Below are 26,536 nucleotides of genomic sequence, written 5' to 3' on the forward strand. Positions count from 1 at the left end.
AAAATAATTAGGTAATCCTAATTTTTTCCGTTAAAAACCTTTGTCTTTCTTTATATTCCTGAATATGAGCTTGGTGTACTACGGTAGGGATACTCTAATTGTAATGCTGTATTCTCAAATAAACATCTTGTCTTTTAGAGAGCCTCTCTCTTTGCTATTTATGTTGACAGCAGTGCTACTAGTTTTAGGTAAAATATTTTATGGCATAGTCTGGGCTGATATTTAGCAGTTATGTACCTGAATGCAAGTTATACAAATTGGTTGACACTTATATTAGTGGGGTTTTTTTTTTGTCATTTTTATTGCTGCTCTAACAAATTACCACTGATTTAGCAGCATGTAACAACGCAAATTTGTTGCCTCACACTTCTGTATGTCAGAAATCTGGGTAGGCTTGAGTGGTATATTAGTCAGGGTTCTCTAGAGGGACAGACCTAATAGGGTATATGTATATATATGAGAAGGACTTTATTGAGATGAATTGACTCACATGATAACAAAGTAAAGTCCCATGATAGGTCATCTGCAAGTTAAGGAGTAAGGAAACCATTGGTGGATCAGTCCGAGTCCCAAAATCTCAAACATAAGGAAGCTGATAGTGCAGGCTTCAGTCCTTGGCCAATGACTCGAGAGCTCCTGGAAAACCATTGGTGTAAGCCAAAGAGTCCAAAAGCTGAAGAACTTGGAGCCTGAAGCTCGAGGGCAGTCTGATGCATCCAGCACAGGAGAAAGATGAAAGCTGGAAGACTCAGCAAGTCTGCTCTTCCATCTTCTCCTTCCTGCTTTATTCTAGTTGTGCTGGCAGCTGATTAGATGGTGCTTACCCAGATTGAGGGTGGGTCTGCCTCTCCCAGTCCATTGACTCAAAAGTTAATCTCCTTTGGCAACACCCTCACAGACACACTCAGGAACAATACTTTGCATCCTTCAATACAATGAAGCTTACAGTCAATATTAACCATCACAAGTGGGTTCTCTGATTTGGGTCACATGAGATTGAAAGCAGGTGTTGGTCAATTGGGCTTTTACTAGTGGGAAGCCCTGGAAAGAATCCACTTCCAAACACCTTTAGATTGTTGGCAGAATCCATTACCTTGAGTATGTAGAACTGAGGTCCTGGCTTCCTTGCTAGTTGTCAGCTGGGGAACCACCCTTAGGTCCACAGGGGCCCCTGCATCTCAGGACCAGTGATTTGTCTGACCTCCATCTCTGATGCAACTTTTTGACTACCTCATCTGCTGTTTAGGCCTCATGTGATTACATTAAATCCCCCCTGGATAATCCAGAATGCTATTCCCATCTTAAGGTCAACTGATTGGTAGCCTTAGTTAAATCTAGACTAATGTTTGATCAAATAACCAGGGTAAAGAAAACTTGGGGAGAAATCTTTATAATTCCATCAATCACAGCATCTATTCTAATTGCTCAGCTCCCATGCCATCCCAGTCATATTTTTGATTATCATTCCTGAATATAATATTTTCCTGATAGCAGTAAGATATGTCAGAACCTTGGTTGTCAGCACTATTCCTCTACTCAGCATTCATGCTTGTGGGAGAACCAGTTGTAATCTTGGTATGACTAGGTATTGAACTCCATTGCAATTGCAGCTGTTTTATCATATGGATGGTTCTGAGTCACTCTGAGCATTCTATCAGAAGTTCTGCAAGCTAACTCCCTATCTAGGAGGCCAAGTCCTCAAGAATCAATCAAGTTAAACTTTACCATCTGTCCTGCCCATAAAAATGCTTGTTTGAAGTTCCAAGATTTGGAAAAATGGTGCTTTTTTGGTGCTTAACCTCATGCTCACAGGTAATAATTTGGTACAGGTCCACAGTAGCTCCAAATGATCCCAAAAGCTGTCAGTGTCGTATGCTGTGGAAATACTTACTTTGGATTAGAGTTTGTGAAAATTCAAAGTCCATTTTTTGGAGAAGACTTGAGACCTTAAAACATCTCATGTACCCCCTAAATATACCTACTATGTACCCACAAAAAAAATCCCTTGAGTCCTGGAATAACCATAGGATATGAGTTTCAGAGGGACCTCTCAAAAGAAGCGCATTTTCTCCCATTACAATAGAGCTGAGTCACCTTTGCGGAGTACTTCGAGAACTTTGTATTAGTCCATTTTCACACTGCTATAAAGAACTGCTCAAGACAGAGTAATATATAAAGGAAAGAGGTGTAATTGACTCACAGTTCTGCATGGCGAAGGAGGACTCAGGAAACTTACAATTATGGAGGAAGGTAAAGGGGAAGCAAGGCATCTTGTTCACAAGGTGGCAGGAAGGAAAATGAATGCAAGAGGAACTACCAAACACTTATAAAACCATCAGATCTTGTGAGAACTCATTCGTTATCATGAGAACAGTATGGGGGCAATTGCCCCCATGATACTATTACCTCCACCTAGTCTCTCCCTTGTCATGTGGGGATTATGTGGTTTATGGAGTTTACAATTCAAGATGAGGTTTTGGCTGGGGATACAGCTAAACTATATCATTCTACCCTTGATTCTGACCCCTTTCATATCTCATGTCCTCATATTTCAAAACACAATCATGCCTTTCCAACACTCCCGCAGAGTCTTAACTCATTCCAGCATTAACCCAAAAGATCCAAGTCCAAAGTCTCATATGAGACAAGGCAAACTCCTTCTACTTATGAGCCTGTAAAATCAAAAGCAAGTTAGTTACTTCCTAGATACAATGGGGATACAGGCATTGGGTAAATACACCCTTTTCAAATGGGAGCAACTGGCCAAAATAAAGGGGCTACAGACTGCATGCAAGTCCCAAATGGAGAGGGGCAGTCAAATCTTAAAGCTTCAAAGTGGTCTCCTTTGATTCCATGTCTCATATCCAGGTCATGCTGATGCAAGAAGGAGATATTCACAGCCTTGGGCAGCTACACCCTTGTGGCTTTGCAGGGTACAGCCTCCCTCACAGCCACTTTCACAGGCTGGCATCGACTGCCTGTGACTTTTCCAGGTGGACAGTGCAAGTTGTTGGTAGATCTACCATTCTGGGGTCTGGAGGACAGTGGCCCTCCTCTCACAGCTCCCCTAGGCAGTGCCCCAGTGGGGGCTCTTTGTGGGGACTCCAACCCCCATTTTCTTTTTCATACTGCCCTGGCAGAAGTACTCCATGAGGGCTCAACCCCTGCAGCAAACTTTTGCCTAGGTATCCAGGTGTTTCCATACATCCTCAGAAATCGTGGAGGTTCGCAAACCTCAATTCTTGACTTCTGTGCACCTGCAGGAGCAACACCACATGTAAGCTTCCAAGGCTTGGGGCTTGTACCCTCTGAAGCAATGGACTCAACTGTATGTCGGCCCCTTTTAGCTGCAGCTAGGACACAGGGAACCACGTTTTGAGACTCCACAAAGCAGTAAGGTTCTGGGCCTGGCCCATGAAATGACTTTTTCCTCCTATTCCTCCAGACCTATGAAGGGAGTAGCTGCCATGAAAACCCTTAACATGCCCTGGAGACATTTTCACCACTGTCTTGGTGATTAACATTTGGCTTCTTGTTACTTATGCAAATTTCTGCAGTCTGCTTAAATTTCTTCCCAGAATATGATTTTTTTTTTCTATTGTATGATCGGTCTGCAAATTTTCCAGACTTCTTTTATGCTCTGCTTCTTTTTTAAACATAAATTCAATTCCAAATCATCTTTTTGTGAATGCTTAAAACTGAATGCTTTTAACAGCACCCATGTCACATCTCAAACCCTTTGCTGCTTAGAAGTTTCTTCTGCCAGATACCCTATATCATTCTCTCAAATTCAAAATACCGTAGATCTCTAGGGCAGAAGCAAAATGCCACCAATCTCTTTGCTAAAGCATAGCAAGAATCACCTTTATTCCAGTTCCCAACAAGTTCCTCATCTCCATCTGAGAGCACGTCAGTCTGGACTTCATTTTCCATAGCACTATCAGCATTTTGGTCAAAGCCATTCCACAAGTCTCTAGGAAGTTCCAAACTTTTCAACATCTTTCTGTCTTCTGAGCCCTGCAAACTGTTTCAACCTCTGCCTGTTACCCAGTTCCAAAGTTGCTTCCACATTTTCAGGTATCTTTTAAGCAGTACCCCACTCCCTATGGGTACCAATTTACTGTATTAGCACATTTTCACACTGCTATAAAGAACTGTCCAAGACTGAGTAATTTATAAAAGAAAGAGGTTTAAAGGACTTACAGTTCTGCATAGCTTGGGAGGCTTCAAGAAACTTACAATCATGGCAGAAGCATAAAGGGGAAGCAAGATACCTTTATCACAAGGCAGCAGAAAGGAGAACGAACCCAGGAGGAACTACTAAACACTTATAAAACCATCAGATCTCATGAGATCAGGAAAACAGCATAAGGCAAACTTATTCTATCAGGGAAACAGCATAAGGAAAACTGCCTTCATGATTCAATTACCTCCACCTGGTCTCTCCCTTGACATGTGGGAATTATGGGGATTACAATTCAAGATGAGATTTTGGGTGGGGACACAGACAAACCATATCAAACTCTTTTACAAATTATATATAGTTTTTTTTTTTTTTTTTTTGAAAAAATATCACTGTGTTGCCAGGCTAGAGTGCAGTAGCATGATCATGGCTCACTACAGACTCAACCTCTCAGGCTAACTGATCCTTCCACCTCAGGCTACCAATACCTGGGACTAAAGATGTCTATCATGCCCATCTAATTTTTATACTTTTGGCAGAGATGGGGTTTCGTCATGTTTCCCAGGCTGGTCTCGATCTCCTGGGCTCAAGAGTTCTACTCACCTTGGCTTCTCAAAGTTCTGGGATTATAGGCATGAGTCCACCACATCCAGTGTATAATTCTTTTTCGTAGAAGAAATGAAACATTTTATTTTGAAAAAGAGTGCAATTGTCTCTTGGAATCCTTGGTAGAGTTGTTCCAGAATCCCCCTCAGATATCCCAATCTGTGGATGCTTAAGTCCCATATGAAATGGTCTTGTATTTGCATGTGATCTACAAACTTTTTCCTCTGTAGTTTAAATAATCTCTAGATTATTTACATTGTCTATTAAAATCCACACATTTTACTTCATTTGTGTGGATTCAACATAGTACTCAGCAAAGCAAATTCAAGTTTTGGTTTTTGAAGTTCTATTACATTATTTTTTTCTGAATATTTTTGATTTGCACTTGGTTGAATCCACAGATGCAAAACCCAGGAATCCAGAGGGAAAATTGCCTTCATGAAATATGAAACAGAGCATAAAAAATACCAAGATTAGCGTCTTCTGAATCAGAGTAGCATGGCCTTTTAGTGAGTACAACTTTGCTTGCAATGGTTATTTCTCTTTTTACTGGCCAACGTAAACCTGTGGCCATCTTACAATAGGATATTTAAATTTAATTTTATCTTTTATTCCCATTCTTTCTCTCTTCCTCCCTACCCCTTTCATTTCTTTTCTTCCTTATTTTTCTGTTTTTTTTTTTTTAATTATTAAATTTCTGGCAGGTTTTCTCAATTTATCTTTCTTACCCTAAATTAATTTTAAAATTTAGTTTCCTATTTTCAACTCCTCCTGCCTCCCCCAAATATCCTTTAAAAAAAAAGTTTCAACCAGGCACAGTGGCTCATGCCTGTAATCCCAGCACTTTGGGAGGCCAAGGTGGGCAGATCATGAGGTCAAGAGATCAAGACCATCCTGGTCAATATGGTGAAACCCTGTTCTCTACTAAAAATACAAAAATTAGCTGAGCATGGGTGGCATGCACCTGTAGTTCTAGCTACTTGGGAGGCTGAGGCAGAAAAATGGCTTGAACCTAGGAGGTGGAGGTTGCAGTGAGCCAAGATTGTGACACTGCACTCCAGCCTGGCAACAGAATGAGACTTTGTCTCAAAAAAAAAGTTTCTTATCCTTGTTAGGTAGGTTTTTTTTTTTTTTTTTTTTTTTTAATATTCCACAAGATATTAATTATTAATTGGGATTTTCCCCCACTTTTTTTCTTGCTACTTGCAATGTCTCTGTTTCTTTTATGTTTTGATTTTAGTTTTTCTGAGATCTTTCTTAAACGTCTGGGGATTTTCAGATAGTATATTATATTTATGCCAGAGGAAGTAAAATAGCAGATCTCAGCAGCAGGGTTTGTCCATCAATTTTCCACACCATGTGGTGATTTGTTTAAAATATGATTCTGTGAGGTATTTCCAAAATTTGTAGAGGTTTCTTTTTGTTCTTTAACTATTCAATTTCTCCACAGAACTTTTTTTATGTTCTATTACCAATTTTTTTGTCTCCTAGAAATATCATCAGAATAGTGAATATGTATTATTTAGTCCTCCCATGTGTCAATCAATGAATAACCTGTTTATCTATTGAATAGACATAAAATTGGGCAGTTAATACACCTTAAGATTCTGTTTTTAAGTTACTGAGTGACACTCATATTTTAATATTGCCCAAACCCATTTTATGTTTTATAATGTATGTTATATTTATGTGTTCCAAATTCTAAAACTACAGTTTAGATATTTTACTACTGAAGTAAAAATAATCGTAGTGCTTGTAACATCCAAGATGTAATATCATTGTATTAGTCTGTTCTCACAATGTTAATAAAGGCCTAATGGAGACTAGGTAATTTATAGGAAAGAGGTTTAATGGACTCATAGTTGCTCATGGCTGGGGAGGCCTCACAATCATGGCAAAAGACAAAGGAAGAACAAAGACACATCTTACATGGTAGTGGACAAGATACCTTGTGCAGGGGAGCTTTTGTTTATAAAACCATCAGATCTCGTGAAGCTTATTCACTACTATGAGAACAATATGGGGTAAACCACCACTGTGATTCAATTATCTCTACCTGGCCCCGCCCTTGACACCTGAAGATTATTGTAATTCAAGATGAGATGTGGGTGGGGACACAGCCAAACCATATCATTCTGCCCTAGACCCTCCCATATCTCATATTCTCACATTTCAAAACCAATCACGCTTCCCAACAGTCACCCAACATCTTGATTTATTTCAGCATTAACTCAAAAGTCCACAGTCCAGAGTCTCATTTGAGACAAGGCAAGTTCCTCTGCCTATGAGCCTGTAAAATCAAAAGCAAGTTAGCTACTTCCTAGATACAATGAGGGTATAGACATTGGGTAATTACATGCATTTCAAATGGCAGAAATTGGCAAAAATGAAGAGGTTGCAGGCCCCACACAAGTCTGAAATCCAGTGAGGCAGTAAAATCTGAAAGCTCCAAAATGATCCCCTTTGACTCCATGTCTCACATCCAGGTTATACTGATGCAAGAGGTGGGTTCCCATGGTCTTGGGAACTCTGTCCTTGTGGCTTTGCAGGGTTAAGCCCCCCTTCCGGCTGCTTCCCTGGGCCGGCTTTGACTGACTGCAGCTTTTCCAGGAGCACAATGCAAGCTGTCAGTGGATCTACCATTCTGGGGTCTGGAGCACAGTGGCCCTCTTCTCACAGCTCCACTAGGCAGTGCCTCAGTGGGGATGCTGCGTGGGGGCTGCCACCCCACATTTCCCTTCCACACTGCCCTAGCAGTGAGGGCTCCACTCTCGCAGCAAACTTCTACCTCAACATCCAGGCGTTTATATACATCTTGTGAAATCTAAATGGAGGTTCCCAAACCTCAATTCTTGACTTTCATGTACCTGCAGGCCTAACATTGCATGTAAGCCACCAAGACTTAGGGCTTGCACACTCTGAAGCAACGGCCTGAGCTCTACATCGGCTCCTTTTAGCCACAGCTGGGATGCAGGGAACAAAGTCCTGAGATTGCATAAAACAACAAGGCCCTGGCCCGGCCTATAGAAACCATTTTTTCATCCTAGGTCCCCAGTTTGTAATGGGAAGGGCTGCTGTGAAGACCTCTGTACTGCCCTGTGGACATTTTTCCCATTGTCTTGGTGATTAACATTTGGCTCCTTGTTACGTATGAGAATTTCTGCAGCTGGCTTGAATTTCTCGTCAGAACATGAGTATTTGTTTTCTATCACATTGTCAGGCTGCAAATGTTCTGAACTTTTATGCTCTGCTTCTTTTTTCAACATAAGTTTCAATTCCGAACCATATCTTTGTGAATGCATAAAACCAAATGCTTTTAACAGTACTCAAGTCACCTCTTTAACACCTTGCTGCTTAGAAATTTCTTCTACCAGATGGCCTAAATCATTTCTCTCAAGTTCAAAGTTCCACAGATCTCTAGGGCAGGAGCAAATGCCACCAGTCTCTTTGCTAAAACATAGCAAGAGTCACCTTTGCTCCAGTTCCAACAAGTTTCTCATCTCCATCTGAGACCACATCAACCTGGACCTTATTGCCCATATCACTATCACCATTTTGGTCAAAGCCATTTGACAAGTCTTTAGGAGGTTCCAAACTTTCCCACATTTTTGTGTCTTCTTTGGAGTCTTCCAAACTGTTCCAATCCTTTCTTGTTATCCAGTTCCAAAGTCAATTCCACATTTTTGGGTATCTTTACAGCAACACCCCACTACCCTGTGCCAATTTACTGTATCAGTCTACTCTGATGCTGCTAACAAAGACATACCTGAGACTGGTATAAAGGAAATTTATAAAAGAAAGAGGTTTGATGGACTCACAGTTCCACATGATTGGGGAGGCCTCACAAATCATGGCAGAAGATTAAAGAAGAGCAAAGGGACATCTTACATGGTGGCAGGAAAGAGAGCTTGTGCAGGGGTACTTCTACTTATAAAACCATCAAATTTCATGAGACTTATTCACTACCAGAAGAACAATATGAGGGAAACTGACCCCATTTTTCAATTATCTCCACCTGGCCCCACCCTTGACACATGAAAATTATTACATTTCAAGGTAAAATTTGAGTGGGGACACAGCCAAACCAAATCAATTATTGACACATGCAATGCAATAGCTACCCCTATGTTATGGACATATATTTCTGTCAGTTCATCTCGGTAAACATCTGGCTTTCTAGGCAGTTACCTGAGCTTGTAGTTATGTAAAACTCCTGTTTGTTTGTTTGTTCATTTTACATGGATGGTTGTGATGGAAGATTGACATACTCTCCATTTTGAAATTTCAATGATGAATATTAGTCAAGTCTTAGCTATTACAAGTATCTGCTTACATTTTCATCTGTTCTACAATAAGACAATTGATCTTTATGGAAATTAAATATATCCAAAGCACAGTGTTCTTGACACCATGGGGAACAGACAGGAAAATGGTTCTGAGTCAAATCCTGCCCAGAACAAGCTCACAGTCTAATAAAGAAAGTGCATCAGGGACAGAAAGTAAATAGCTGTAATACACAGTAGAATATGGTAATTTCATAATAAAGTTATCATTGCATTTTTTTTTTTTTTTGCATGAAGTGAACGGAGAAAGTAACGCACACTGGAAAAAAATTAGAGAACAATTTTGAGGCAGAAACTATGTTGACATTAAAAGATAAAGTGAATCAGGCATAGTGGCTTATGCCTGTTCAGTATTTCACGAAGCTTGGTGAGAATAGGTTGAGGACAGGAGTTTGAGACTAGCCTGAGCAAGATACTGAGATGCCATTTCTCCAAACAAACAAACAAACAAACAATCAAAAACACAACAACAACAAAATATTAGCCGGGCATCCTGGCATGTGTCTATGGTCTCAGCTATTCAAGGAGGATGAGGTGGGAAGATTTCTTAAGCCCAGAAGTCAGGGCTGCAATAAGCTGTAATCACACAACTGCCCTCCAGCATGGGTGACAGAGTGAGACCCTGCCTCAAAAATAAAAACAAAAACTAAATATGAAGAGTATTCGGACCAGTAGAAAAATAGAAAAAAAAAATGTACTAAGGGAGATGGAAAAGCATAAATGAATGCAGGGAAATCAGAGTGCCTCAAGCATAGTTAAATTTGAATAAAGTTAGTCAGGCTGAGATTTAAAATTAAGATGTCATTCTTTTTGCTTCAGAATTAAATTTGAAAGGTGTTATACTGATATTTCAACTTTTTAACCTTGAGGTTTCACTGCCTCCCTCTCTTGTAGGCTAATACATGTGCAGGTTTGTTTTTGTTTTCTTGTTTTTGTAATTGTACATAAATGTATGAAGGGCAGGAATTAAAATCTGCATCCTGTGTGGTGATTTTTGATAATTCCTCAGCCCTCACAGCTGTTCAATTTGCAGTCTGAATAACTGAAACATTCCATCTTGCAAAGAGATTTACATTTTTGTATTCTCTGGAAGATACAACCAGGCATAAACACAGTGAGTGATGTGCCTATATAAATGTCTGTTGCAGTCATAAATGCACATGGTGGACCCTATTTTATGAGAACAAAGGGATAGAATTACAACTTGAATATCAAGAGTTGAAATATGTTTTACCTCTCACAATGAGAAAGAATCATAAATCATAGCAAAGAGTTTACTTTAAGAGTCAGTCACTGTAAATCATTTTATAATTTTTGAATACATGTTTTTAAAAATCCATTCTACTTTACTTATAATATTTATTTTTGCAAAATCTATGTTATTTATAATACAAAGCAATACAATAATGTTTCCATACATTCAATCTCATGGAAAAGGTGAGTAGTTCATTCATAGTGGTTATTAAAGACTGTGGGTAAGAAGGAGATAACATTAATTTCCTATAGCTGAAAATGTTTTATAATATATATATGACAGAATTTTATATTTGCTTCAGAAAAGTAATACTAATATCTAAGAAAACAACTAGCAGTTTGTCAATTACTTGTGACAGTTCATGAATCACTCATGTGGATTATACATTTACAATTTTCCTTTTCTTTCTTTTATAGTATTATGAAATAAAGCAAAAAATTAAGATTCTGTTTTATTTTCTTTTACTAATACACAAATCTGGCTCCTAATTCTTGTGCCAAAGTGCAGAGTGACTGGTGCATTTATTAAGCATATGTAAGCAAAATAGTCAGCAACTGATTATACATTTGTTTATGTGAAATCTACATGTTTTGATTACTTTTTCTTGTTTTGGTTAGTGATGTCTTTATTGCTGATACTTACCTTTATTTGAGAATGAAAAGACATAATATTTATAATTTGTAGATTATGCTTCTTACCAACACTTATATTAAAATATTTCCTGGAAAGGGAGTGAAAACTCTTAATTCAAATAGAAAATAAAAATTTTCTTTGGATTATACTAAATCATAGCTGTTCCAGGAACATAGTAATATGTTTATATTGCATGTGTAATTTACATTTCCTTTTATTTATTTTTCAGACCCTTTTTTCTTCCTTAATGAATGTATTAATTCTTCAAATTCCTCAAAATACAGTAAAACTTTGTTTTTAAAGTTTTTTTATGTTTTTTGATTTACATTTGTTTCTTCATTAGTCAGCTATGTTTTGGTTATCTTGGTTTTCTATGCTTCATATATGTAGTGGTTCTTAGTTCACTTATATTTAAGAATGGAAGACTGGTGACTCTTGTTATTTTTCTCCGTTGTATATACTGTTGTCCATTTTTCTACTAGATCTCTCCCACTAGTAGGACTAGGATTGGGAACCAAGGTAGAGACTGTGCTTATCGCAATTAGGGTGAGCAGATGAGGAAATCACTCTTTGGATGCTAAAATGAGGAGAACTTCTTCCTTTGGCGTGGGAAGCCATTCCAGAAACTTCAAAATCTTGGTTCTCCCTGTGCAATTAATTAAGATTCAATAAGAGTACTAATTTGGATTCCTGAAAGTATAATGCTGGGCTGCTTAGGCTTAGTGTTCATTGAGACAAGGAAGAGGCTAGCAGTGAGGTTGGTGTGGGACACTTGACTAGCGTATTTCATTAGACAGACTTTCAATCAACTCTGTTTTTAGTTGTTCTTCGTACTCCCACCTTGCATGGTATTGCTGTCTTTGAGCCAGGTAGCTCCCTGGGATAAGGACTTTTCTTCATCATAGACTGTTCGCATGTACACATTTAATCTGACTGATAGGTTCACATATTCCTCGATCCATCAGTGTTCCAATATGACTTGGAATTTCAGCCTAGAATTTATGAGTATCTTTTTAAAAATATCCTGTGCTTGCTTTGGCGGCACATATACCAAAATTGGAACGATACAGAGAAGATTAGCATGGCCCCTGCACAAGGATGACACACAAATTTGTGATGCAAATTTGAGAGGTTGTTTTGTCTATCATCATTTGCATTTGCTATAATTGTATTGGGGACTTAGGAGAGAGGAGAGACAAGTTATTTTCATTGCGCCATTTTGAACTTTAAAAGGCACTTTCAGACACTTAGTTTTAAAAGATCAGTCTACGCCAGGTGTGGTGGCTAGTGCCTGTAATTCCAGCACTTTGGGAAGCTGAGGAGGGCGGGTCACCAGGTCAGGAGATCGAGACCATCCTGGCCAACATGGTGAAACCCCATCTCTACTAAAATACCGAAAAAAACAAAAACAAAACAAAAACCCCAACAACAACAAAAAAACAAAACTGTAGTCCCAGCAACTCGGGAGGCTGAGGCAGGAGAATCACTTGAACCCGGGAGGTAGAGGTGGCAATGAGCCGAGATCACACCACTGCACTCCTGCCTGGAGACAGAGGAGACTCCATCTCAAAAAAAAAAAAGAAAAAAAAAAGATTAATCTAGCAATTATATGGAGAATGGATTGTAGGATATACTGGATGGTGTCAGGGAGAATAAGCAGGCTTAGGAATAAGATAATGACAGTTGTGAATACACAAGAAGAAATAATTTCTTCCCTTAGAATAACAGATACAATTTTAATGTAAATACAATATGTGAATATCCAGACTACATTCTGCTCTAAATTATTTTCTAATTCTATAATTAGGTTCTACTGCTAACTTTAATTGATAAATTATATTTTCTAAAATCTAATATGGAACCATGACATCTGGGTTTGCATGCAACCCATACAGAGGAATTTATTCAAAGTTAGAAGCTCTAATTCTTTATCTAATTCTTTATTTTTCTTTGTGTTTTTTCTATAACCCCAGAAAAATTATATCTGAGCTTAATCTTTTAACTCATGATTAACAGAATGTGCAGGCTTTTGATTCTGGAATAAGTACCTCACTCTTACCAGAATAACAGGGTTATTGAGCTGTTTTTATATTATTATTCTCTGGACTTCGTTTATATTTCTGGTAATTCCTCTGCAGCAAAATAAAATAGTCCCGGCTTCATTACGACCTGGCAGTGTTACCCTCTCCCAGATCATTGTGATTGTTATTAACTTTTTATGTTAATTCTAAGTTATTTTTCTTGTATTTTTAAAAGTCACCTAGTTTATCTGCTTTCTTGCTTTTCATTTTGCCCAGATGCATTAAATTAGGACCCTCAACAAAATAAATTTAAACTGCCTTCTCCAAGGCCTAATAATATTCTAAGATCTAAATCCAAAGGAAATAACTAAATCCTATCTTTTTTGTTAACTTGCTGTAGCATTTAGCCTGGTTAATCACTGCCCACTTTATAGAAATCTCTCCTCTCTTAATTTCTAAAGCATCAGACTTTTGTTTTTCCTGCTATTCTCTAGGCAGTTTTGCTCTGTCCCTTGTGGACTCTTCTATTCTTGAAAGTATGGTGTCCCAGGGCTTTCTTCCACTTTTGACACTTATCTTTTCCTGCTATATAGCTTCAAGGTTTTACGTCATGCACTCATGGTTTAAATTTCTAAGTTCAAAACTTTAAGCTAGAGCATTCTCCTGGCAGGTACTTGCAAATTTTCTGGACTTTGATGTTCCATAAGCACCTCAAGACCAGTACATTAAGAAATGAATTCCACCTTCTCAACTTCTCTTCTTACTGCACTTACATGCTGTAAAATAAACTAGTAATGAAAGTATTACAGTATGCATTGATGGTAAATTAGATACCAAGTAATTTCAGAGTATATATTTTGTCCTATTTATTATTTTGATGAAAGGACACACACATCCCCATAAATTATACACCTACAATGCACCCATAAATATAACAATTTAAAACACTTTTTAAAAAGGATGAATATATCTTTCCCACCTTGAGTTCTCATGTTGGATTGATCCCATATCAAATCAAATAACCACTGAATTTTGTGAAATAAAATACTAACAGCTGAGATTCTAATATGTTGGGTAGTATGATAAATCCCAGGAAAATTTATCCATCTTTATGAGTTAGACATTTTGACAAATAAATCAATGAAAAAATGAAATAGATATGTACCAAAGATGGATTCATTTAGAAACAACTGAAGAGAAAGGTTGACAGTAGTCATATAGAAAAGAAACATTATTTTTAAAAATTTTATTCTTAACTTTTTTTCCTATGAATTCAAATGTCACAAGGTTTTCCTTATGAGGCAAATCTGAATAATTATTTTTAAAAATAGTTGTACTTTAACGATTGTGTGTGTATGAGCCGTGTGTGTGCTTATATGTATTTTTATATCTATATATTAAATGGGTTTATTGTTCAAAAATTTAAAAACACAGAATTATTTAAAGTAATATTTAATTTCCCCCATTATGCCTGACCCTACATTGAAATATTTACTGTCAAAATTTTGGTATGCATTCTAGATTTTTGAATTTTAGAATGCCCTATTTAGTGTACATGTAATTATTTTTGTTTATTAACATTTTAAATGTATTATTTCATTTCATTCAATTTCATTTCAGTGTTCACATGCTCTGAAAAGGGCTTGGTTTTCCTTTACCAACAATATTACAGATACTTTTCATCCCTGCTTCCTTCCCTTCCACTCCCATCTACTTGGCTACCAATCTATTTCATTGTTAAGAGGAGATGATTCCATTCTATGTTTGAACAATAATTTATTAACTAAGTCACCATTGGTGAACATTAGTATGTCTTCATTGATTTTACTGAGAATATTAAAACAATGTTGCAGCAAGCACCCTGACACATCTTTGAAAGCTTTTGTGATTACTTAGCAAATCTACAGGCAAAATTGCTTACTCGACTAAAATATATATTTAGAATGAATGCACTTGAAGCAAATTTTCTCTCCTGATTAGTTGTATCAATTTACCTTACTGCCAAGTATATATACTTTCTTGAATCTTTGATAACAATGGATAATTCAGATTTTTGAATCTTCTATTCTGATTCATTTCTTTAACAGATACTTTGAACATAATTTTATTTTTACTGGCCATTAATACTGTCTTTTAGTGATTTTTATGTTCCTGTGCTTTTCCTATTTTCTTTCAGTATATTTGTCTCATATATTTGCAGAAGCTCTTTCCTCATTATGGATAAGCACTGTGTCTTCTTTTATATTGCAAGCTTTTTTTTCAATTGTCTTAGTTTTCATTTGCCGTAGTTGTTTTATAATTTATTGCATAAAAGGAATGTTAATGTTGAATTCTACTTCTCTATTTTTATATCTAGATTTATATTTGTATGTGGCCTAAAATCATATTTTAATTTTTCTAAATGGTCGTATTAGATAACAATCTTTTCAGCTTCATGTTACAGTGTACCTGAACACTTGTGACTTAAGCAATAACACCTTAATGGTCTCAGCTAAGAATTTTGGAGGTAGGTAGTCCAGGACAGGGAAAACAATTTCATCGTATCATCAAAGACCTGTGTTCCTTCTGTGGTTTTTAGTTTACACCTTTAGAGTATTGGCTTGTTGACTTGTTCATACAAGATCAATGCTCTGTTTTCAGGTATCACATTGTGTTCCCTGGAGGAAGAAGTAATCAGAAAAATAGAACCGGCAACATCTTCCCCTTTTTACAGAGAAGTAAATGTTTTACTAAAAGTCCTAATACAGTTATGGTTATGTTTCATTGACAATACCTGACTACATGGGGCCCCTAGATACAAGGAAGCTGAGAAAGTAATAGACGTAGGGCTGTAGAGTAGAACTATAATCTAGCTATCATGCTTTTAAGCTTATATCAAAAACATCTTACATGGCTTTTAGATGATTGTGTACCTGTTCTTCTGCTGTAGCAAGTAAGGAACATAACATTTTCATATTCCTTTTTCTCTTTCTTTCTCTCTCTATCACACACACAGACCACACATTTAGCCTCTGAGATTGATATGGACAAAAGGGAGTCTGGAAATGCACTAGCTAAACAAAAGTGGCTCCATGTTGGCTAAGGTTTTCCTTACCAGAGTTTATTGAATGATTATTCAATGAATAAATAGTCATTTATTTATTGACTTATTCCTTTGAAAACATCCTTTTATCATAAATTAACTTTCCATATAGAGTAAGCATCATTATATTTCTGGACTATGTATGGCTTTTTTTTTTTTTTTTAAATTTCTACTAAGAACCAAACTGTCTTAGTTCCTGTAATTCTTCTTATTTGTACTGAGAGACTGTGAGAGCCAGTAACTGTGTTTCTGGAACTTGGCTGCCAAGAATCAGGAAGACACATTCCTATTTATGATTGCATGTCTATTTCTCCCAGCTGTGTTTTGTAGGCCAGAATAACCTCACTCATTAAGATTGTCTGACTAAGTTAAATTTACGAACAGCCCTCAGGAAGAACTTATTTTCCACAAAAAAATATGTGTTGTTCTGAATTTGATCACAATCATACGGGTTCCCCAGAGTTAGATCTAGGAGCTTAATACTTCTCTCAAATCTTTACAATATTTCTGTTGATCAAAAAAGTTATCTCATGGTTTTGAAAGGTGAGCCACTAATTTGAAATACCTTAGAGCAGATCTATGTCCGGGCTGGCATTCTTTTAAATGTATATCTTAAATAAATCAATATGGCTTTTATGTGATTTGCATACTTGTGCTTCTGCTGTAGCAATTAAGAAATTTAACCTTTTCCACTTCTCTCTCTCTCTCTCACACACACACATGCACACACACACATTATATGTAATTAGTTTTTAATTTTACAAGAATTGAATCATAGTTCTGCACACATGCAAAGTAAATGCTTTTCCTTTACCACCTATATTATAATTTCCATCCTGTCTATCTCTCTATGTATTTTATCATCTAAAAATCTCATTTTAAGAAAAGAGAACTCCATTCTATGTATAAACCATAATTTATTAAACAATTTACCATGGTGAGCATTTTATATATTTATGTATAGTCTTTTTATACATACTCTTGTATAGTAGAAAGACTTGTGGGCACAAAGTAAAACAAAGTAATTTAGTTTTTATATTTCTCATTTTCTAAGTCTTCAGTATACAGAGGTTGTACCTGGTCATCTCTGATGGTATGTACAACTGAAACCCTCTGTTTTCTTGTGAGGTCCAATGCAGGCCAGTCATATGTGTGGAAGTGCTTTGAAATATTCTAAAGAATTCTTAAAAATAAGATGATATCATTGTTATTATTGCTTAAAGATAATAGGGTAGAGATCTATAATGGGACTCCAGAGGGGCATTATAGTACTATAATATAAAGTCTCAGGCTAAAGGAAAGTCTATGTAAGTAAGCCAGACACTGATTACTAAAGCATTTGAAAGCCAAATTTTGGATCTGGACTTAAAAATAGAAGTTATACTATTTTGTCAGCATTAGAAAAGAAGTTGTTTATGACACTGGTTGTATGTTAGAATTACTAGTCATTTAAAAAAAAGAATTAAGTGACTTAAAAGATACTCTTGGGGATTTTGACTTAATTGATACAGAATGAGGTCTGGGTATGGATATTTTTTAAAAATAGCTATGCTATTCAAACGTTTAACCTGGGTTAAAAGTCAACATAGAATAAGTTGACTTTTCTACATTTATATTGCTTTTCCTTGCTTCTGACCCAGACCCTAACTCTAGATAGAATATTTATTATGGTTTTGTGTTCGTATCACCTTGCTATCTTAAAAGCCTATTTAAAATGGTGGGGCATTCGTATCCATTGTTAGACCTACTCACACTTGCTGGATGACCTTGAGTCACCAAACTGGAACTTGACTCTATGGATGTGTCTTGGCTTGGCCTACAAATTTCCTCTGAAGGTGATCAAGATGCAACATACAAATGATCAAAAATGAGTGGATTTTCTGCATAACTTTAAATAATTTTAGATTTTGTATACTGATGATTTAACTCTTAAGTGACAAATAGAAAATCAGAGTTGGGACTCTACTTTCAATTATATGCTTGATTTTATGGTGCTTTTATTTAACTATTTGATAAGCCAACGTTACTCAGTTTCCTTAGAAAAATAGGAATATATGCATTCACTAAATTGATGGAAATTGTCCATCAATTCAGTCTGCTCATTAAAAATAATAATTACTAAACTCTCACCATGTGCATAATCCATCAACAAATACAGTGTTTCTCAGTTTATTAAAAACATAACATCAAATTTCACCCTTCTACATACAAAATTGATGTGTTTTATTTCCCGGATTACAGAAAGAACAAAATGAATGCTCAATAGAAATTTGTATTTTCAAGATTCTGCTGGTGTAGCTAAGCAATGTCATCACAATGTGAAGTGTTGCTGCCATCTGCAGTATGAAAGACTTATTAAACGTGTATATTACCTAGGCATATGTAACTGGATTTAAAAAGTAAGAACTGTTTAATTTCTCTATTAGTCTTTCTGTGTATTTTCTACAGCTAGCCTTCAACGTAATTAAAAATATGGTATAGTTTAAAACATTCGATGTACTTAAGTATATAATGCAGGTGCCAAAATGAATACTGACATTTTATTTTCTTTTATTTATTATTTGGTTAAGCTACAATTAATACTGAAGAGGCAATGAAATGGTAGACCAAAACCACATTTATGATTTATTGATATTGGAAAATATTTTCCAAATCTTTTATGTTTAATAAAGTTTTTTAAATTAAATAATCCAATATAATGTAAACTTTTTCTCAAAGGTATTTTTTCAGGCTTACACATTAGCTACTTCATCGATTATATGGAATAATAACCAAAAAGATATCCACAGAATAACACCACAGATATACGATCAGTGGATGAAAGATTTAAAGTTGTTTATATGTTACCTTTCTAAATAGAGACAGCACATAATATTGATGAGAATATTATTAATTCAGGTCTTAAAGGAATAAAAGCACCTCTCCCCTAGTTTTTTGGATTCTCATTTTATTTTATTTTAGCAGTTATTTCATAGTGCCATTTCCTGCCCACTCATATTCTTCATTCTGGAAGGTCGACAAAAAGCTAACAGTTTTGTAAAATCTGGCAAGTTACTTAACCTTCCTGAGCATTGATTTTTTTCATCTATACCTTTGGGCTTATAATGTGTGGCACTGGAATTAGATGAGAAATGTATGTAAGAAGTCTAGCCCAGTGTCTCATAATGCTCATTAATGCTAGGCTTTATGTATTTGTGAAACAAATAGTCTTATTGCATTTTAATTTTGTTTCAGGCAAAATATCAAATTTTAATATTTGAAATCTCTTATAGTTCTATTGTAATTGTTTTTAAAAATACAATATATTTATAATTAAATCAAAAATGCCTTGAAATGCATTTTCAATAATGCTGATAATAATATTTGGCAGGCAGTCATAAAATAGAGGCTCAGTTAGTTAAAACTAGTTAGTTTTTTCCATTTCTTTGACAAGATTTTTAATGAAAATTTTTTTCTTTTTAAGATATATTATAGATTACTTAAATTATTCAATTCAAATTATTTAAATAAGTGATGCCTAAATTTAACACCTAGACAGTTGGAATGAACCACAATACATGTCACTAAGTACAATTCCCACCTATTTATAATGGCAAAAATTTCACAGCATAAGAAATAGACAAAATCCATTTACATTTATTTAGAGAAATTTTATTAAAAAGAAAAAAAGAATTTTTTCTTCTAAGATGAGCAAAACACAATGTAAGGAGAAATGATAAAAATCAAAGTGTAGAGAAAGGAAAAAATGCTTAATTTGAAAAGTCAAAATATGATAAACAATAATTTCATTTCACCTTATTTTAGCAATTAAAGAAACAATAATATAAAACTTACAAAACAGTAATGAGAGTAAATTATGAAGTAGTAAATGTTTATGTTATTTCTTCAGTTCGTTTTCATTTTGAAAATAAAATATAACAAATCTAAAAATAATAGGTCTGTAAACCTCTAATTAAGGCTCAAATGAATTAGAATTTCAGTGTGCAACCTGTCTAGGCTATAACCTGAATTCTTTAGATCATCTATCCAAACCTCTCTTTTGTAGGGAAGTCTAATTTATTTAACAAGTTTTATCTTCCTTCCTTCAAGATATTATGGCTTCAGAAAAATACTGTTTTGTTCCCCCTTAATAGTTGTCTATTCGCTCAGATTCAGTTTCTGAGTTTCACTACCGTTTCTAAACAATTGCCAAAGCCCCTAGAGGATGCTTTGGCCAAATACAAAGTACATAAATTCAGAAGAAAATATTATTTGAATCATGATCTAGCACCATTACTTGGAGAATACCTGGGGCACAGCTGAGTGGGAAGATGTGGCCTAGCCCAAGAGAGTCTGACCTCATTAAGCACATTCTGATCTTATGCATCCTCTTCATTCTTCATTTTGACTACTATATTTCTATCTCTTCTGTGCCTTTGTTTGTGCTGCGCTCTTGGCTTGGAATGTTCTCCCAGCCAAACACTTCCTAGCTTTGACCCCACCTAGCATGGAAGACACATATTCAACTCATGGGTTATTTGTTAGCTACTCTCTAGGGGTACTAACCTTCTACCTTAAATGATATTGGATGCTTCCTTTTTTTGTGCCTTTGTGGTAAATTCTCTTTATTGTAGCACCTGTAACACTGAATTGAACCTGTTCTTATGAGTGTCATGGCCATACCTTCAGTTTCTAATGACAAAAATTGGAATGAACTGATTTTTTATACTAGAATTCTTAAAATCCTTTACATTCCATATCTAACGAAATGCCAAGTTTTGTCATTTCCTCTTCCTAACCTTGCCTTGCAAGAGTGTATGTGATTTAACCCCTGGCTACTTTTCCTACAGCTGTTCATTTCTCTCTCTCTCATTTACTGTACTCCATACCGGCTTCCTGTGCTTCTCACACTTGCCCAGTTGCTCTCGACTCAGAGCGTTTGAATTTGCCTTTTTTTCTTTCTTTTTTTCTTTTTTAATTGAGACGGAGTCTTGCTCTGTCACCCAGGCTGAAGTGCAGTGGCGCGATCTCAGCTTACTGCAATCTCGGCCTCCCAGGTTCAAGAAATTGTTCTACCTCAGCCTCCCGAGTAGCTGGGACTACAGGCGCACGCTGCCACGCCCAGTTAATTTTTTGTATTTTAGTGGAGATGGAGTTTCACCATGTTGCCCAGGCTGGTTGAGAACCCCAGAGCTCAGGCAAGCCACTCACCTTGGCCTGCCGAAGTGCTGGGATTACAGGCGTGAGCCACTGCACCTGCCCTGCATTTGCTTTTATATCTGTCTGGTACACTCTTCTCCTAAATATTCTTAAGTCTTGCTTTCTTGTTTCTCGTCTATGCTAAAATGTAACAGCAGTTCTATTTCTATTTTGTTACCCTGAATTACTTTTTTTCATGGGTTTGAGGGTGTAAAATTCTCATCCTCCTAGGAAATAATTGATTGTTCACCCTTTGCATTAACAATCAAACGAGTAACAATCAAAACTAGTATTAAACCTGTTTAATCAATCAATGATTGATTACAAAAGTACACACGCTTCTGAAAGATAATCGGAAACATCTTCTTCACATAATTTCTGAAAATCAGATAATCAGTAGTAACTTTAGTCCAGTGAACAGATTCCTAAGGGTCAGCCAGTCAACAATTAGTATAGTGAACATATTTACATAGCTAAGGTCAATACTCCATCATTTAAACTCCACACTTTCCCAAAACCCTATATAATTTACCTTCTTTGCTTATAAATTGTGTCTTGCAAAACCAGTTCTCCCTTGCCTGAACACATAATAAGTTTAGCTTTTTGTTTTAGATATTGAGTGGTAGATTCCTTGTCAATATTTGTGATTATCTGTGGTAACCTTATCATGTTGTTACCTGTTGGTTTACTATCAACTCTATTCTACGTAAGCTCCACAAAGGCAGGCACCTTGTTGCTTTTGTTTACTGCTATAACTTAATGCTGGCATTGATGCCTAGTACAGTGCATGCATTCCAGAAATATTTGTTGAAGAGAGTTTAAAGCAGGGACAATGTACCTTTGAGTATAATATCCCCATTGCCTGATATGGAGCCTAGTACATAGAAGTGGTTTCAAAAACATTAGCTAAATAAGTGAATGAATAAGAAAAAGTTCAGGAGTGACTCTAGAATACAATGTTTTGTATTCTTGAAAATTGCTAAGAGCAGATTTTAAGTGTTCCCAGCATAAAAAAAAGTGAGATAATGCCTATGTTAATTAGCTCAACTTAGCCATTCTACAATGTATAGATATATTTCAGTACATCATGTTGTACATGATAAATATTATATTTTTATTGGTCAATTATAAAATAAATGAAAATGAAAAAAAAAGATTGTCTGTGTATTATTTAAAACATTTTTAGGAGCATCCTTGAAGTAAACCAGAAAGTATTCAAATCTTAATGCGTCCATATAGTTCTCATAAACTCACTTCTCTTTTTAGAAATATTCTAGTTGAAAAGATACCCACTTTCCTTTTTGACATCTCTTTTTGAAAGACTTAAAGGCATTGCAATTTCCATGACTAAAACTGAACCCATGCTCTTTGCCCTAAACCAGATCCTCTTTTAATATTTCCTCTGTCAGTAAATGGCAAAGGCCTGAAATCCTTTCTTGCTCACAGAGAGTAGGTAGGGAGAAACTGGTCAGGCAGTCAGTTAGGGTGGGTCCTTGGTTGAGTTCTTTCAAACAAAAGAACAGCCTGCAAGCATAAATAAGGGAACTTGCACAGGAGAGCTTGTCTAAGACATGGCCACACTACATAGATAAGACAGGCCACACGACTGACTTGCCCAGACATGTCTGCAAAGGAAAATTCCATCCACTGACACACGTGCATTAAGGGGAACAAAGCAATATGGAGTAAATCAAGGTAAGAGCTTGCATGCACACTAGGAGGACAGGGTGGAGCTACCAGAAATTTGCACTTTATGCAAATTAGATGCCCAGCCCTCATTGGTTTCTTATAAAAGCCTCTGTATTCAACTGTAAAATGACAACCCTTTTCTGGGACCCCTCTCTGAGGCAGAGAGCTTTCTCTCTTTCTTTTGCTTATTAAACTGTTGTTCTAACCTCACCCTTGGCATGTCGCATTCTTGATTTTCTTGGCTGTGAGACAAAGAACTTTGGAAAAATTTAGTTTGTAGTTTAAAAGAGAATAGCCCTTCCCAGAACAAAACTGCCTCTATAAATCTAATGAAAGGCCACAGGTTAAAAGGATGAGAGGGGCCTGAATTCTGTTAAGATGCAGGTGTAATTAAAAGATTACCAGCCATTATACTGCAGGTCACAAGATTTACAACTTTCCCAGTTATTCCTGTAAGTACCATTACTATTATAGAAACTAAGTTTGGCTTTTTGAAATGTCTTTTCAGGCTTTTGCACTTCAAATAACCGAATGGTCCTGCCTAGACCAGCAATTCCTCTGTGGCTTCCACCCAGAAGTGGACTCAGTGCATGAAGACCATTTTCCACACCCCTTATGTTTGTATCCCCAGCCAATCAGCAGCACCCATTCCCTAGCCCCTTGCTTGACAAATGATTCTTGAAAAACCCTAGCCTTCAAATTTTCAGGGAGACTGATTTGAGTAATAATTAAATCCAGCATCACTCCCTCCTTCTCTGACCAAGTCAAATTGCCATACCTTAGCATCTTGTCCATCTCCATTAAACACTTCTCATATCTGAAATGTAATATGTGTTCTTGTCATTATTGGATTAAAAGCCATCTCTTCAACTAAACTGTTACCACTATAAGAGAAGGGTCTAGATATTTGGCATGTAAGAGCAAGTAAATAAATATTTATTTCAATGAATGAATGAATGAGAGGTGTGTGAATCTGGTCAAGTCTTTCCCAGTAAACACAGTAAACAGAGTTGGAGTAAACAGAGTTGGAGCCTGTGTTCTGGGGTTGTTCTGGGGACAAGAAGCAGTAGTGCACTAGGAAACACTGTTGTACAAGTATGAGTCCTGTTCTAGAGCTGCATGCTTTTCACTAAAAATCATAAGGTCTTGCTAGTCTCTCATGGACTTACATTTGGTGGAAAAGGGAAAAGTAGAGCATAGAAGAGATAAGAAGATCAATTTTACCTTTAATAAGAAAGGAGAGACAGGATGGTTCTCAGTTTATTTTACTATGCCAACTTGGAATCAAAGCAGTACATCAGGTTTTTATTTAAATGCAGCCAATTTAAAAATGAGTGATATATTCTAAGAAGGATTTTAATCTTTAGTGAGTCTTCCTTAGGTGTAAGTGTTGAATCTCTGTCCAATAGTTTTAGGGTTCATTTAATATTAAAAAAAACCTCCAAAGCAGTTTATCATGGTAAAATGCAGCACTTACAAATGATATTTTCTTTTTCCCATTTTTGCCCCATGGTGAAAATCTCAGCTGTTGCTGTTGTGACGTCAGTTATAAAAATCTTATATTTTAGAAATCAAAAGTAAACGACATGAGAAGATAGGAAAACAAGATTATCTTTAGTAAGAAAATTTCGGACATGAAGCAGGGGTGCTGGGTGGGAAGGGGGGAAGATGATTTCCCAGGCAGTCATCCTCATACTGTCTGATTTTCCTTTGCTGTCATTTCATTTTGTTACCCTACCAGAAATTTATATAAAGCAAGGTGCCTGGCATGTTATTTGTCCTCCATTTTATTAGTTAATAAGCATCAGTTTTAAAAGTGTAATTTACTTTAGCTGATTATAAGAAAACCATAAATCCCATATACTTGAGTTGCAATAGATTAAGAGGAAAGGGAAGGAATGCTGAGCTCTTCTTCATCATCACCAGAGTTCTTCAAGGTAATACGAGAGTCTCAAGGAGATCTCCAAAGATCACAGTTTAAGTTTGCAGTACTGGCAAAGAGCGAAACTAGATTCCAGGTTATGTCTATTGCACACAAGACTTTTGTTCCCTTCTATGACTGCATTGCTTCCAGCATGAATGTGATACCAGTTACACTGAAAAAATAAATGGTATGACTGGGAGAAAGCTTGCATGTGATTTTAAAATACAGTTATTTTTTGGTAGTTAATACCTAAACCACTCTGCCTCAGGTACAAGATATGTTATGGTCGATTGAGGCAATATATAGTCTTTACATGCCAAAGGTCGGAGGGAGGGATTGTCAGAAAAGGTTCAGGTGTAAATAAGGACAAATTAACTGAAGAATACTGAACCAGAATATGGGGGAAAGAAGTTTTTCATTTTTATGTTATACAGCACGAAGCCCTTACTCCAGAGTCTAGAACTGAATTGATATTTGTGCACTCTTTGGGGAATTTAACTACCACCCATAATGTTATTTCTAGGAAATGATCATCTCCTAATTTCAAATGACTCTAACTTGACTAACTTAGTAACAGATGTTCAGCATGCATTCCCTTTTTCTAAGTGAAGAATTGCCTGGAGTTTCTCAAAACACCATTATATGTACATAAATCTGTAGGTAGTATTTGTGTAAGTCTAAAACAGAGCCTACATGGCTACATGGTGCCTTGCTTAAAAGAAATCTGTTCCATTTGGAAAAGGGAGAGAATAATTATTGTCGTTCATAACAAATTTTCCTTTTGTGTAGGTTTTGGAAATATGTTGATAACTCGTGGATAGTAATCAGGAAAACTCCATAAATGTTGAATTGAAAGATACTAATTTAATTGAATGTACTGTACTCTTTTACATCTGCATTTGACTCATGGATTAAGATTTTATTTATTTGGTTTCTGTTGCTTGTTTTTAAGTCCTTGAGTTGTCTATTTTTCAGAGCCTTAGATCCCTTAACTGACTGAATTTTCTCTGCAAATAGATAAAATTCCTGCTAGACAACACTGTAGAACTTAGAGGTCTGTTTATATGCTTATTTAAATCTCTGGCATGAGTAGGTATATAAAGCATTCTTTGGTTTGTAAATACTAGTTTCTTTACGGAATGTAACTGTGCCTCTTACTACTAGAATGAATTCATACCATCTATCTTCCTCTTCATCTTTAGATGTATTATTTACCCAGCTTTTAACTTTTCCAGTGTAAAGTAGTAATATCTCACTACAATAAGAAGATTAATAAACAAAGTATAAAGGGACTACTTTTGAAAAAATGTTTTAGAAACTCAGTGCTTTTGATTAGTAACCAGCCTTAGTACCAGAAAAACTTCAAAGTGTTCTCTAAACATTGAATTTTCATCAGTGATACTGCAAGCCTTAGTTCTCATCTTTCATGCTTACCATTGCAATAACTTCAAAAGGATAAAAAGAAAGAATGGTAATCTCTCAAAGCAACCTTGTGCTCAGGCCAGTAATCACATATTTAGCTATCATGCATTCACAACTAGATAATTGCCTCATTAAACTGTTTTAATAAATATAGTAATTAACTTTTTTTTTTTTAACAGAAAAGCAAACACTCAAATCAT

General features: G+C 36.1%; 1 non-coding gene across 1 annotated transcript; it reads left to right on the top strand.

The window, feature by feature from the left end:
• The first annotated feature begins 12,046 nt into the window (after positions 1–12,046).
• Positions 12,047–12,157, top strand: LOC112424670 (U6 spliceosomal RNA). The gene has a single exon (XR_003015509.2). It is a non-coding gene; the product is annotated as a U6 spliceosomal RNA (small nuclear RNA).
• The last annotated feature ends 14,379 nt before the right edge of the window (positions 12,158–26,536 follow it).

This window comes from Macaca nemestrina, chromosome 2 (assembly GCF_043159975.1).
Source record: "Macaca nemestrina isolate mMacNem1 chromosome 2, mMacNem.hap1, whole genome shotgun sequence".
Taxonomy (NCBI): domain Eukaryota; kingdom Metazoa; phylum Chordata; class Mammalia; order Primates; family Cercopithecidae; genus Macaca; species Macaca nemestrina.